Source organism: Chelonoidis abingdonii, chromosome 11, assembly GCF_003597395.2.
Source record: "Chelonoidis abingdonii isolate Lonesome George chromosome 11, CheloAbing_2.0, whole genome shotgun sequence".
Lineage (NCBI taxonomy): Eukaryota > Metazoa > Chordata > Testudines > Testudinidae > Chelonoidis > Chelonoidis abingdonii.
The window spans coordinates 24,748,841-24,758,390 of record NC_133779.1 but is presented as its reverse complement, the minus strand read 5'-3'; the positions used below and the strand labels follow the sequence as shown (position 1 = coordinate 24,758,390).

The window sequence follows — 9,550 nt, the reverse complement described above, 5'->3', positions numbered from 1 at the left end:
TTCAGTGCAAGGAGCTCCTGGCCCTCAGAGACATGGAGGCCAGGGTGCTGGAACTGAAGACGCTAAAAGGGAGGTATGTTGAAGAGGCTTTCTGGGACACTTGTAGATTTCTCCCACCTCCGGTCAGACAGCCACTGCGCTGTTGAGGAGGATGAAAGGCCCAGGACAGGAGAGCAGTCAATGGGAGCAGAGGGAAAGCTTCCCATAATTGTGACCTTCCTTCCAGATGGTGTTGGGGTCACCTCTTGTACTGAGGTTACCTCTCCGGGGAGGGAGCTGCAGTCATTAAGAAAAGGCAGCAGTTAGTAATGGGAGATTCGATCATTAGAAACAAGGATAGCTGGGTTTGTGGTGACCGGGAGAACCGTATGATGATTTGCCTGCCTGATGAATAGGTTGCTGATTTCTCGACGTATCTAGCTAGGTTTATGTATAGTGCTGGGGAGGAGCCGGTGGTCATGGTACATGTAGGCACCAATGACATAAGGAAGGTAGGTGAGACGTCCTGGAGGCCAAATTTAGTCTGCTAGGAAAGAGACTGAAATCCGGGACCTCTATGGTGGCATTCTCAGAAATGCTTCCAGTTCCATGCACAGGGCCAGGTATGGAGGCAGAGGTTCAGAGTCTCAATGCGTGGATGAGATGATGGTGTAGAGAGGAGGACTTTAGATTTATTAGGAACTGGGGGAACTTTTGGGATGGGGGAGTCTATATGGGAAGAATGGGCTCCACCTAAACCAAAGTGGAACCAGACTGCTGGCACTTAACGTTAAAAAGGTTGCAGAGCAGTTTTTAAACTAATAGATGGGGGAAAGTCAATGGCTGCAGAGGAGCTCGTGGATCGGACGGAGACTTGTCTTAGAGGAGAATCTAGAGATAGAGATTTTTCTAGTTTTAGTCAGGAAGAGAGGCTGGAAGAGGATAAAGTAGGGGCCAGATCAGACGAGAAGCATTTACACACAAAAGAATCTCACACGTCAGAAAAGGGCAGACAGATAAACAGAGACAAGTGCTTGTACACAAATGCTAGAAGTCTAAATAATAAGATGGGTGAATTAGAGCCTCGTGTTAAAGGAGGATATTGACGTAATAGGCGTCACAGAAACCTGGAGGAATGAGGACAATCAATGGGACACAATCATTCCAGGGTACAAAATATATCGGAAGGACAGAGCAGGTCATACTCGGGGAGTGGGGGGGTGGCACTGTATGTTAAAGAAAATGTAAACTCAAATGAAGTAAAAACCTGAAATGAAACCACATGTTCCATAGAATCTCTATGGATAGTAATTCCATGCTCTAATAAGAATATAACAATAGAGATCTGTTATCGACCACCTGTCAAAGACAGTGATAGTGAGAATGAAATGCAAAGGGAGATTAGAGAGGCTATCAAAATAAAGAACTCCATAATAGTGTGGGATTTCAAGTATCCCTATATTGACTGAGTACATGTCACCTCAGGACAAAATGCAGAGACAAAATTTCTGGATACTTCAAATGACTGTTTCTTGGAGCAGCTGGTACAAGAACCCACAAGGGGAGAAGCAACTCTCGATTTAGTCCTGAGTGGAGCGAAGGATCTAGTCCAAGAGGTAACTATAACAGGACCGCTTGGAAATAGTGATCATAATATAACAACATTTAACATTTCTGTGGTGAGAAGAACAGCTCAACACTGTGGCATTTAATTTCAGAAAAGGGAACTATGCAAAAACGAGGGGGTTAGTTCAACAGAAATTAAAAGGTACAATAACTAGAGTGAAATCCCTGCAAGCTGCATGGACACTTTTCAAAGACACAATATTATAGGCCCAACTTAAATGTATCCCCCAAATTAAAAAACACAGCAAAAGAACTAGAAAAGAGTCACTGTGGCTTAACAACCATGTAAAAGAAGCAGTGAGAAAGTGGAAGTCAAATCCTGGTGAGGTAAATAGAAGGGAGCACAAGCACTGCCAAATTAAGTGTAAAAATGTATTAAGAAAAGCCAAAGAGGAGTTTGAAGAAGGGACTAGCCAAAAACTCAGAAGATAACAACAAAATGTTTTTTAAGTACATCAAAAGCAGGAAGCCTGCTAGCAACCTGTGGGGCCTCTGAGTCATTGAGATGCAAAAGGAGCCCTTAAAGACTATAAAGTCTTTGCGGAGAAACTAAATGCATTCTTTGCTTCAGTCTTCATGGCTGAGGATGTTGGTGAGATTCCTAAACCTTTTGTGGGTGACAAATCTGAGGAATTGCCACAGATTGAAGTGTCACTAGAGGAGATTTTGGAACTAGTTGATAAACTTAACTGTAACAAGTCATCGGAACCAGATGGTATTTACCCAAGAGTTCTGAAGGAACTCAAATGTGAAATTGGGGAACTATTAGCTATGGTTTGTAACCTGTCCTTTAAATCGTATTCTGTACCCAATGACTGGAAGGTTGCTAATGTAACGCCAATATTTAAAAAGGGCTCTAGAGGCGATCCTGGCAGTTACAGACAGGTAAGTCTAACATCTGTATCAGGCAAATTAGTTGAAACAATAGTAAAGAATAAAATTGTCAGGCACATAGAAGAACAAAAATTGTTGAGCAAAATTCAACATGGTTTCTGTAAAGGGAAATCGTGTCTTACTAATCTCTTGGAGTTCTTTGAAGGGGTCAACAAACATGTGGACATAGTGTACTTAGCTTTCCAGAAAGCCTTTGACAAGGTCCCTCACCAAAGGCTCTTACATAAATTATATTATCATGGGACAAGAGGGAAGATCTTTTCATGGATTGAGAACTGGTTAAAAGACAGGGAACCAAAGGGTAGGAATAAATGGTAAATTTTCAGAACGGAGAGGAGTAACTAGTGGTGTTCCTCAAGGGTCAGTCCTAGGACCGATCCTATTGAACTTATTCATAAATGATCTGGAGAAAGGGGTAAACAGTGAGATGGCAAAGTTTGCAGATGATACTTGTGCTGATGCGGTTCTGGTGGGACTCAACTGAGAGTGACAAATCGCTTAAAACAGTGCAGTCACAGCCCAAGGCTGGGATTTTTCCACCTCTAAGGCAAACCAAACCAACCAGCCAAAGAGGACTTTGGTTTCACCCCACTGGTAAACCACAAGTCACACAAGCAATTCCCTTAGACACTCCAGTCTTCCAGTATCACCACCAGTGCACTTGTTCTGGGGATGAATGGTTATGAAAACCAACACCCCAATAAAAGAAAAAGGTTCTCTCGATCCCAAAGAATCAAGCCCCAGACCCAGGTCAATATACACATCAGATCTTACCCACAAATCACGCTGTTGCCAGTCCTTTAGAATCTAAAATCTAAAAGTTTATTCATGAAAGGAAAAAGATAGAGAGGAGAGCTAGAATTGGTTAAATGGAATCAATTACATGCAGTAATGGCAAAGTTCTTAGTTCAGGCTTGTAGCAGTGATGGAATAAACTGCAGGCTCAAATCAAGTCTCTGGAGTACATCCCCTTCTGGGATGGTCAGTCAGTCCTTTGTTCAGAGCTTCAGAGGTAAGAAGCAGGATTGAAAACAAGATGGAGATGAGGCATCAACCTTTTATAGGCTTTTCCAGGTGTAAGAACACTTTTTTGTTCTTACTGTGGAAAATTACAGCAAAATGGAGTCTGGAGTCACATGAGTAAGTCCCTGCATACTTTGCTGAGTTACAAGGCATATCGGCCTTTTCTCAATGGGTCAGTTGAATAGCTGATGGTCCTTAATGGGCCATCAAGCATGCTAGGCAGAGCAAACACCAACTTGTCTGGGATGTCTCCCAGAAGCACAGCATAAGTTCGAAATACAGACAGTATAGAGCCAATACTCAAACTTCAACTACAAAATGATACATACATATAGACACCATAATTATAACCAACAACCCATAACCTGTTCTTGGACACCTTATATGACCCCCTTTACATAAGATTTGGTGCCACTACAGGACCTTTGTTGCAACCATGTTCTGTATGGTCCCAGATTGTATCAATAACGTCACAATACTAAACTGCTCAAGATAGTTAAGACCAAAGCAAACTGTGAAGAACTTCAGAAAGAGCTCTCAAAACTAAGTGACTGGGCAACAAAATGGCAAATGTGTATAAGCGTAAAGTAAAGCACATTGGAAAAAATAACCCCAACTATATATAGAATATGATGGGGGCAAAATTAGGCTAATCAGGAAAAAGATCTTTTTGTCATTGTGGATAGTTCTCTGAAGACATCCAGCAGTGTGCAGCAGAAGTCAAAAAAGCAAACAGGATGTTAGGAATTATTTAAAAAGGGATAGACAGTAATACAGAGAATATCTTATTGCCCTTATAGAAATCAATGGAAATAACTAATTTAGAACCCATCATTTTATATGTATATTTGGGATTATGTTTTCCAATGGGCTGCACTATGTGCTATCCTGTCATTTAGTACTGCTGAGATCCTGCATTCGATAATATCCCTGCCCTTCCTGTTCCCTTTCTCCACTGAGCCCCACGCTGATGTTTCCAGCTTCCCCAGGACTCTCTCTTTGTCTCTGGACCCGTCTGTCAGCAAGAGGCAGTGCCAGGGAGACTTGCCCTTTCTCTGGAGACTTCAATTTCTGGGACCTGGATTTCCTTTCTCTGGGTTGTAGGAGACTCTTTGAAATTGAGGGTCTGTGACATTAAGCACAGTACAATCTGGACTGTTGAACAGCTGTGTCCCCTCAGTTCCCCAAGCTGGGGAGCCTTTTAAACTGCTCTGCTGTGAGAACAGCCACTCCTGAGCAGTTCACACACAGTCTCCAGCATGTAACTCACTCCCAGCTACACAGTATTGAGAGCTGCTAGTCAGTGACTCACAAATTACAGTACCCCACCGGAGAACCCCAGAAAATTCTCTGCTCTGAGACTTCCCCCAGAAGTGTGCATCTTGCACTGTCCAGCACACTCCTGAACAATGGGAGCTCATATGAAATCTGTTATTTCATCAGTGGAAAATGAAATGCGCCAGCCTTGTTATTCCAAATGGAGTTTCTAACACACTTTAATCCAAACACATTGGTTTGATAAAAAAAAGGAAACAAAATTATTAACTACTGAAAAGAAAGATTTTTTAAGTGACTACAAGTAATGAGGCATAAAAGTCAGAATTGTTTAAAAAGAAATGCAAGATAAAACACAAACTAATGTTTAACTTAACAAGGTAAAAGGGATTTAAAACAAATGTTTCTCTCACCATCTGCTGAGACAGGCTAGTTTTCCTTTCAGCCAGGACTCCCCCTAAACCTGCCCCTGCTGCCCACATTCAGTTCTTCAGGATTTGTCTTGAGCAGAGGGAAAGGGAAGAGAGAGTCTCATGAATTTTCCTCATCTCTTTGTATAATTCAGTCCTTTGTACTGGGAACTACTTCAGTTCCCAGCTGAGTCATGGTGACAGCTGGGAACTGAAATGTTCCTGTGATGGAATGTAAAATTCATCTTCAGACCTTCCCGCTCCTGGAGAATGACTGTTTGACCAGTTGTTTGCCTTGCTGTCCTTGAGGAACTTAGGGTTAGGGTTGCAACTTTTTCAGGAAGATCATACCGTAAAACCTCATAACTTTACATACAATGTTGCTACACAGTTTAACAGGAGGCTATTCAGTAGATTATGTCTTTTCAAATGATACCTCACAAGCCATACAGTGATAAATGAAGGGGAGGGGAGGGATCTCCCTTTTATAAACACCCAGGCAGCCAGTTGGCTGTAAAAATCCCTGTTGATGGGAGTTCTGTGCTTGCTTTACCTCTAAAGGGTTAACAGGCCAACAGGGATTAAAAACAAAAGTATAGGACACCTAACCAAAAGAGCCATTGGAAAGGCTAGAACTTTTTTTAATGGAAAAGTAACTTTCCCTTTGTCTGTTGTTCTCCGGAGAAGGCGACATGGAGTAGCAATGCGCTGTAAAGTTTGATGTAGGTATGAAAATTTATCTTCCATACCTAGAAGAAATGATTTGGACAGGGAATGTTTACAGACACAATCAGGTTTATTTTTTATTTTGGCTTTTGGATCGCCTCTGTGCTGTCCCAGATGCTTTTGTTTGCTTGTAAGCTTTAAGGTGAACCTCCAAGAAAGCTATTTTGGGTGCTTAAAAAAATTGTTTCTTTTAAGATCTAGCAAAAGCCTAAGTTCCAAATGTATTGTTTTCCTTTTCAATTTTAATAAAATTTACCTCTTAAGAACAGGATTGGATTTTGGTGTCCTAAGAGGTTTCTGCATGTTGTTTGATTATCTGGTAGCCACAGCAAATTTCCTTTGTTTTCTTTCTCAGCTCTTTTCTGGAGGGGAGGTGAGAGGGCTTGAGGGTGCCCCAGAGGGAAGCATTCTCAAGTGCTCCTTCCTGGGTCCACGGGTTTGGGGCTTTTTTGCATTTGGGTGGTGGCAGCATTTACCAAGCCAAGGTCAGAGAAAAGCTGTAACATGGAGATGATGCAGCTGCCCTTTACATTCCTTTTGCCAAGTGCTTCTACTTCCGTGTCCCAAACAAGCTTCACAGCACATGGCATGGAAAAGCCTTGGAGGTCTCAGTACACAGTGTGATACAGCATGGCCAGAGGGCAGCAAGACAGTTAGAAGGGACCTTATTCCCTGCAGAGGGAGGAAAGTTTGCTATAGATTAACTAGAGCACTTGCAGTCAGTCACCTGATAAAGACCCCTGCTCCAATCAGACAGGGAAGGAGCTGGAGCAGAAAGGATTGGTACTGGAGCAGAGGAAAGTTTGGAGAATGCTGCAGTGGGCTAAGAAGTCCAAGGCCCTAGATAAGGAGCACCTGGCTTGTACAGAGGGAGGCGGGAAGCCCCACAAGCTGAAGGGTAGGAGCGGGAAGAAGCCCAGGGGAAGGAACCATCAGTTCAAGTGGTTTACCACTATCCTGAGGGACCCTGGGCTGGGAGCTGGAGTAGAGGGTGGGCCCAGGTCCCTCCCTCTCCTCTCCCTTCCTCTAGGACACAAGTGGGGTACTTATTATTCCAATTCAGGGGCAAGAAATAGTGCCCTGAACACCCCCCTCAAAGAAGAGAAAGCACGAGACCCATCATCATAGTGCCGGCAATTTGTCACAACAGGCATAACCCCGCATGTCTTGCTACTCAATAGGTGTATCCCCTTAATCCTTTCAATAGGTTTACTGTATGGCTGATGACCCTGGACACTACACAATCTGGAATAAGATATACCCTACATATCGTAACTCACAACAAAGATAGAAACAAGATCATCATAACTTGGAAAATCATAATTTCATGACACCTTACATGCATATTAGCACGATTCATTGCATTTCATCAATTGGTATTTATAATAAAATAATAATAATATAAAGTCTCCAATTCCATACAGTGTCACTTAATAAACCAGTCAATTCCCAGGACCGGTTCCCCAGGTTTGAAGATGCCAAACACCTTGACCCACATATATGTTGGAACACAAAGACATACACTGTGCAAGTCTGTACCCTATGTTCACTCTTCTAGAATAATGATCAATTTTGTTCATAGTATGTGTCTATCATAAGTCTAACTCCCAATTCTGGACCTTAGCGTCCAAAATCTGGGTGCCTAGCATGAACTCTTCTAGCTTAATTACCAGCTTAGCCTGATCTTGCTGCCACCATCCAAAAATTCCAGGGTTTTGGCCCCCTCTGGTCTCCCCAAAACCTTCCCTGGAGGGACCCCAAGACCCAGAAGCCCTGAGTCTTACCGCAAAGGGAAATAACCACTTCCCTTCCCCTCTCTCTACCACCCAGACTTTCCTCTCTGGGCTAACCTGGGAGTACTGATGCAATCTCTTTACATCACAATACCAAGAAGCATGTCTCCTCTATTCCACAAAGAGACAAACCCCAAATACAAGGAAACAGAAAAGATTTCTCTCTCCTCCTCCCCTCCCACCAATTCCCTGGTGCTGCAGAGTTTCACCTCCGTAATCTAACACAAAGAGAATTCCCTCCCCTTCGTTCCTTAGCCTACCCAAAGAGAAAAACTCAAACAAGTCTTAAAAAGAAAGCTTTATATAAAAAAAAGAAAGAAAAAAGACATCAAAATATTCTCTGTATCAAGATGACGATACAGGGCTATTGCTTATAAGAAAAATATGATAAACAGTCTGATTCAAAAAGATATCCAATTTGAAACATTCCAGCAAGCTACACACATGTAAATACAACAAAACAACATAAAAGCCTATATTGTTTTTCTACTTGTACTTACAATTTGGAAACAGAAGATTAGAAGATAGAAAGAACCTTCTCATAGCTGAGAGACAGACAAAAGACTCAGACCCCAAAATTCCCTCCCCTGACTTTGAAAAATCCTGTTTCCTGATTGGTCCTTTGGTCAGGTGTTGGTTCCCTTTGTTAACCCTTTACAGGTAAAAGAAACATTAACCCTTAGCTATCTATTATGGCAGTGTCACGGCTGAATCTCCACTCTGTACTCCGAGTGCAGGAAGTGGGGGCCCGACAGGATTCTACAAATTAATTTGTGCCACTCTAGACTTGTATTAAAACCCCAAATGTGTGTGTGTGGAGGGGAGATATGAAGGAGTGTGGTGTATGTTGAGGGAGTGTGTGAAGGACTGTGTGTGGGAACAGGGCGGAGGAGGGCCCCTCTGCTCTGGAGCAGTCATCTGGCTCTGAGGCTGGTCGTCAACGCCCCTGCAGCTCAGGTCTCTCCCACTCCCCCACGCAGTTCTTATCTGCCTCCTGTGCCGCTTTCATCAGCCCAGCGAGCCTCTCGGCAGCAGGTCAGATGGAATCCAAACCCTGTGCCTGGCATCCCCTTGGGTGGGGCACCCGTACGGCCCACCCTAAAGGCGGTCCTGGGGTGGGAGCAAATTGATCCCCTCCACTCTCCCCTATGGGGATAAGTTTGGGGGAATTCAGTCCCTGATTTTATTTTCTGTCTCTCCAGCACTTACTTGGGTTTGCTCTCTGCCTTTCCATCCCCACTTCTGAGATTTCTCCTCTCTTCTAGCAGGTGATGGGTGGTGAGGGAGAGCGAGGAGCAGAATCCTCCCCAGGAAGATGCTGAGCTCGCCAAAGCGCATGAGGAATTACTGCAAGATCCAAAGGGAGCGTGTCCAGCCCCCGTGAACAGGGAAAAGCTGGTGAAGGTTGCCACAGACCAGAGAGAGAGCAGGGAAACACTCAGAGAAGAGGGTGAACCCATTAATTGTCAGGGAACTCACAGGGACCTCAAGGAAACTACGTCCGAGAGAAAATCCTCCGGAAAAGCGAGAGAATACATGTAGTGAGTGTGGGAAAAACTTCAATTACAGTTCAGTCCTTATTCACATGAGATATCCACACGAAGAGAGCCTAGAATGCTGTGAGTGTGGGAAAAGCTTCAACCGTACTCAGCCCTTATAAGCATCAGCAAATACACAGAGGAGAGAGCCCTATGAATGCTGTGAGTGCGGGAAAAGTTTCAGTCCAGAGATTACCCTTAACTCTCATCAGAGAATCCACACAGGGAGAGCGACCCTAACAATCTGCGAGTGCGGCTAAGCTCACTCAGTAAGATTCAGCCGCTT

The 9,550-nt window shown here is 43.6% G+C and overlaps 4 protein-coding genes across 6 annotated transcripts in view; 2 read left to right on the top strand and 2 right to left on the bottom strand.

The window, feature by feature from the left end:
• The window catches only part of LOC116816556 (uncharacterized), a 568,924-nt gene that overhangs the window by 43,100 nt on the left and 516,274 nt on the right, over nucleotides 1-9,550 (top strand).
• LOC116836048 (uncharacterized) overlaps nucleotides 1-9,550 on the bottom strand; it is a 616,551-nt gene that overhangs the window by 183,312 nt on the left and 423,689 nt on the right. The window lies entirely within an intron of this gene.
• LOC142047422 (uncharacterized) overlaps nucleotides 1-9,550 on the bottom strand; it is a 423,729-nt gene that overhangs the window by 111,842 nt on the left and 302,337 nt on the right. The window lies entirely within an intron of this gene.
• The window catches only part of LOC142047430 (uncharacterized), a 259,927-nt gene continuing 251,394 nt past the window's right edge, over nucleotides 1,018-9,550 (top strand). For both annotated transcript variants that reach the window (XM_075070420.1, XM_075070419.1), the window contains exon 1: nucleotides 1,018-1,595. The gene's annotated coding sequence lies outside the window, so the exon portion shown is untranslated. The remainder of the gene's footprint in view (nucleotides 1,596-9,550) is intronic.